This window comes from Canis aureus, chromosome 6, assembly GCF_053574225.1.
Source record: "Canis aureus isolate CA01 chromosome 6, VMU_Caureus_v.1.0, whole genome shotgun sequence".
NCBI classification, from domain to species: domain Eukaryota; kingdom Metazoa; phylum Chordata; class Mammalia; order Carnivora; family Canidae; genus Canis; species Canis aureus.
In genome coordinates this window covers 51,947,794-51,954,052 of record NC_135616.1, presented here as the reverse complement: position 1 = coordinate 51,954,052, position 6,259 = coordinate 51,947,794, and positions in this window count along the sequence as shown.

Genomic DNA, 6,259 nt, shown 5'->3' with positions numbered 1-6,259 from the left:
GTGTTGTGCTATATGCCATCTCATAGTCCATGCGACAAACTGAACAATAAATGAACTCTAGATTGCTTTACTTCTAAATTATTTTAGCATTTCTAGCTGGAAAGAACACAAGAAAGCAACAGGTTTCTATTATTATTTTAAAAAGATCACAATAGAACATTTCACAAAGCTGAAGGAGTGACCTTTTAAACAAGACTGGTTTGAGGCCTCATACGAAATCCAATCTATGATAATTTTGAATTTGAATAGCTGTGGCAAGGTAAGAAATAGGATAGGCTCACTTTCTTGTGTTCCTTTAAAAAAAAAAAAGGAGTTCGTGGCAAGATGGCAGAGATGGTATTCAGGGTAACAATGATAAAATTACTAGCTGGGCTTGAAAAAAGACTCTAGAGAGTCTCTTTGTGCAGAAATGAGATCTAATCAGGCTGAAATAAAAAATACCTTACAGAGATGCAGTATAACTGGATGCTGTAACAGCTATGGGAAATGAGGCAGAAGGGAGAATAAGTGACATAAAGACAAGTTGATGGAAAGTAAGGAAGCTTAGGAAAAGAGAAAAACAACTAATAGCCAGTGAAGAAAGGCTGTGAGAGATGTGATGCCATTTAAAAAAAAATCAGAATTATTTGAATTCCTGAGGGGGCAGAGAGAGAGAGAGAGAGAGAGAACCAGAAGGTATATTTGAACAAATCATAGCTGAGCACTTCCTTAATCTGGGGAAGGAAACAGGAATTTGTATCCAAGAGGTAGAGAGGACATCTCCCAAAATCAATAAAAATAGATCAACACCACAACATATAATAGTGAAGCTTGCAAATTTCAGAGATAAAGAGAAAATCCTGAATGCAGCTTGAGACAAGAGATTCCTAACATACAGAGGGAGAAATATTAGATTGACATCAGACCTCTCCACAAAGACCTGGCAGGCCAAAAAGAGCTGGCATGATATATTCAGAGTACTAAATGAGAAAAACATGCAGCCAAGAATCCTTTATTCAGCAAGGCTGTCATTCAGAATGGAAGGAGAGATAAAGAGCTTCTAGGACAAAAAGAAACTAAAAAAATATGTGACCACCAAGCCAGCCTTGCAAGAAATATTAAGGGGCATCCTGTAAGCAAAGAGGTTGCCCAAGAGTAACAAACGAGAAAGAAACAATTTGCAGAAGCAGGGACTGTACAGGTAATACAATGGCACTACATTCATATCTTTCAGTAGTGACTCTGAATGTAAATGGGGCTAAATGCTCCAATCAAAAGACACAGGCTATCAGATTGGAAAAAAAGCAAGACCCATCCATATGCTCTCCACAAGAGACTCATTTTAGACCTAATGACACCTACAGACTGAAATTGAGGAGGTGGAGAACAATTTCTTGTGCAAATGGACTTCAAAAGAAAGCTGGGGTAGCAATCCTCATATCAGATAAATTAGATTTTAAACCAAAGGCTGTAGTAAAAGATGAAGAGGGACACTATTTCATACTTAAAGGGTCTATCCACTAAGATCTAATAATCATGAATATTAATGCTCCTAATTTGGGAGCAGCCAATTATCTTAATTTATAATCCAAAGTAAAGAAACACATAGATAATAATACATTAATATTAGGGGACTTAAACACCCCACTCACAGCAATGGACAGGTCATCTAAGTGAAGATCAACAAAGAAACAAGGCCTTTGAATGACACACTGGACCAGATGGACTTCATGGATATATACAGAACATTCTGTCCTAATAATGCAACAGAATACACATTCTTCTCGAGTGCACATGGAACTTTCTTCAGAATAGATCACAAATCAGTTCTCAACCAATACAAAAAGATTGGTATTATTCCCTGCATATTTTCAGACCACAATGCTTTGAAACTTGAACTCAATCTCAAGAGGAAATTTGAGAAGAACTTAAACACTTGGAGGTCAAAAAGCATCTTACTAAAGAATGGGTCAACCAGAAAATTAAAGAGAATTAAGAAGATTCATACAAACTAATGAAAATGAAAGCATAACTGTTAAAAACCTTTGGGATACAACAAAGGCAGTTGTAAGAGGGAAGTATATTTGAATATAAGCCTCTCTCAAAAAATTAGAAAAATATCAAATACACAAGCTAACTTTACACCTAAAGGAGCTGGAGAAAGAATAGCAAATAAAGACTAAACCAAGCAGTAGAAGAGAAATAGTAAAGATTAGAGCAGAAATCAGTGAAATAGAAAACAGAAGAACAGGAGAACAGATCAACAAAACTAGAAGCTGGTTCTTTGAAATAATTAATAATATAGATAAACCCCTAACCATATGTATCCAAAAGAAAAGAGAAAGGACACAGAATAATAGTATCATGAATGAAAGAGGAGAAATCATAACCAACACTGAAAAAATACAAACAATTGGAAGAATATGAGCAACTAGATGCCAACATGTTAGGCAATCTGGAAGAAATGCATGCATTCCTAGAAATTTATAAACTACCAAAACTGATAGAGGAAGAAACACTAAACCTGAACAGACCAATAAACAGCAAGGAAATTGAAGCAGCCATCAAAAACTTCCCTAAAACCAAGAGTCCAGGGCCAGATGGCTTCCCAGGAGAATTCTACCAAACATTTAAAGAAGTAATACCTATTCTCCTGAAGCTGTTTCAAAAGATAGAAATGGAAAGAAAACTTCCAAACTCATTCTATGAGGCCAGCATTACCTTGATCCCCAAAACAGAGACCCCATCAAAAAAAGAATTACAGACCAATATCCCTGATGAACATGGATGTCAAAATACTCACCAAGATACTAGCCAATAGGATCGAAGAGTACATTAAAAAGATTATTCACCATGACCAAGTGGGATTTATCCTTGGGATGCAAGGGTGGTTCAACATCCGCAAATCAATCAATATGATAAATCACATTACAAGAACCATATGATCCTCGCAATGCAGAGAAAGCATTTGACAAGATACAGTGTCCTTTCTTGATTAAAAAAACTCTTCAAACTGTAGGAATAGAGGGAACATACATCAGTATCATAAAAGCCATATATGAAAAGCCCACAGCGAATATCATTCTCAATGGGGAAAAACTGAGAGCTTTTCCCCTAAAGTTGGAAACACGGCAAGGATGGCTTCTATCACCACTGCTGTTCAACATACTACTAGAAATCCTAGCCTCAGCAATCAGACAGCAAAAAGAAATAAAAGACATTCATATTGGCAAAGAAGAAGTCAAACTCACTCTTTGCAGATGACATGATACTGTATATGGAGAACCCAAAAGACTCCACCCCAAAATTGCTAGAACTCATACAATAATTCAGCACTGTGATAGGATACAAAATCAATGCACAGAAATTAGTGGCCTTTCTCACTAACAATGAGACTGAAGAAAGAGAAATTAAGGAATCGATCACATTTACAACTGCATCAAAACCCATAAGATACCTAGGAATAAGTAAATACCTAAACAAAGAGTTAAAGGATCTGTACAGAACAATAATAAAGGAAAATGAATAAGATGTAAAGAAATGTAAAAACAGTCCATACTCATGGATTGGAGGAATAAATATTGTGAAAATGTCTATGCTACCCCAAGTAATGTATACACTTAATGCGATCCCTATCAAAATACAGTCAACATTTTTCATAGAGTTGGAACAAATAATCCTAAAATCTGTATGGAACCAGAAAAGACCCTGAATCTCCAGAGTAATGTTGGAAAAAAAAAAAAAAAAAGCTGGGAGCATCACAATGACTGACTTCAAGTTATATTACAAAGCTGTGATCATCAAGACAGCATGGTATTGGCACAAAAACAGACACATAGATCAATGGAACAGTATAGAGAACCCAGAAATGGACTTCAACTGGAAGTCTCTTCAAATGGAGAGTCAACTCTATGGTCAACTAATCTTTAACAAAGCAGGAAAGAATATCCAATGGAAATAAAAGAGTCTCTTCAAGAAATGGGTGTTGGGAAAATTGGACAGCAACATGTAGAGGAATGAAACTAGACCACTCTCTTACAACATACAGAAAGATAAATTCAAAATGAATGAAAGACCTAAATGTGAGATAGGAATCCATCAAAATCCTAGAGAACACAGTGGCAACCTTTTTGGCTTTTGCCACAGCAACTTCTTGCTAAACATTTCTATAAAGACAAGGGAAACAAAAGCAATAACGAACTGTTAGGACTTCATCAAGAAGTCCTTTGCACAGCAAAGGAAACAGTCAAGAAAACTAAAAGGCAACCAATAGAATGAGAGAAGATATTTGCAAATGTCTTAGCAGATAAAGGGCTAGTATTCAAGATCTATAAAGAACTTCTCAAACTCAACACCCAAAAAACATACAATATAGTCAAGAAATGGGCATTAGACATGAGCAGACACTTCTTTAAAGAAGACTAAAAATGGCCAACAGACACATGAACAAATGTTCCACATCACTTGTCATCAGGGAATACAAATCAAAACCACAATGAGATACCACTTTATATCAGTTAGAATGGCTACAGTTAACAAAACAGGAAATAACAAATTCCTGCTGTTGGTGGGAATGCAAGCTGGTACTGCCACTCTGGAAAAAGGTATGGAGTTTCCTCAAAAAGTTAAAAATAGAGCTACTCTACAACCCAGCAATTGCACTACTGGGTATTTACCCACCAAATACAAATGTAGTGATCTGAAAGGGCACCCACACTCCAATGTTCATAGCAGCAATGTCCACAGTAGACAAGCTGTGGAAGGAGCCAAGATGTCCTTTGACAGATGAATGGATAAAGATGACATGGTATATATATACAAGGAATATTACTCAGCCATCAGAAAGGATGAATACCTACCATTTACAAGGATGTGGATGGAACTGGGGGGTAATATGCTAATTGAAATAAATCAGTCAGAGAAAGACAATTAGATGGTTTCACTCATGCAGAATATAAGAAATAGTGCAAGGGACCATAAAAAAAAAAAAAAGGAGCAGAAACTGGGGGAAAAAATCATATCAGAGAGAAAGACAAACCATGAGAGAATCCTGACTCTGGGAAACAAATGGAGAGTTGCTGAAGGAGAGGTGGGGATGGGTAACTGGATGAGAGGCATTATGGAGGGCACAAGATGTGATGAGCACTGGGTGTTATACGCAACTCATGAATTATTAAAAACTACATCTGAAACTAATGATGTACTATATGTTGGCAAATTGAATTTAAAAAAAGAATATAACAATTATGCATCCAATTTTGGTATGTTACAAAATTAGCTAGTTCTTTTTGAGAGTTTATAATGTGCATGGTATTGTGAATGCTCTACAAAAATAATTTGGTATAATCCTTATAACAACCCTATTAATCTTTTACAGATGAGGAAACTAAAGTACAGAAGTTTTTCACAGACTCTTATCTGTATAATTGCAAAATCCTTTCTTTTAGGGATATTATAAATTTTACATACCTTGGTAGATATTGTGAAATATTTGAGACTATATAGGAACCTGATGTATGGAGGAACAGTACTCTTGATATTCAAGAGCATTTAAGGAGTGGAAGACAAAGGTAAACATTACAAGTGTGATGGAAACTGTAGAAGCTTCTGCTAAAGCTTTAAAAGACAAGATTCTTATCAACTGATTATTTGCACCTTAACCACTTGACCCTAAATGAGAAAACAGAGAATTCAATCCTGTCTCAATTTCTAATAGCACTTTCAGCATACACCAGATAATTTAACATTTCATTATAACTAGTCTTGCATTTTTTAGTTATCTTTAATGATGAAAACCAATTTGACATTTAAATATTCCACAACATTATCACAAAAAGGCTATTGTAATTTTGATAGAGATTGCAGTGAATCTATAGGTTGTTTTGGGCAGTACTGCCATTTTAATAAAATTGTCTTCCAATCCATAACACGGGATTTCTTTTCATTTAGTGCCACAGAATTTTGCAGTTTTCACTGTACAAGTCTTTCACTACAGTTAAATTTATTCACAGATATTTTATTATTTTGGATTCTACTACAAGTGGGATTGTTTTCTTAATTGCTTAAGGGTTGTATATTCAAAATCAAACACAAATTAATCTTGTGTATTCATCTTTGCTGAATTTATCAGCACTAGGTTTTTTGTTGTTTTTTTGGTTTTGGGTTTTTTTTTTTTTTTTTTTTTGGTAGATTCCTTGGAATTTTCTCCATATAGAATATTACTTGTGGATTGAGATATTTTTACTTCTTCCTTTCCAACTTGGATTCCTTTTCTTTCTTT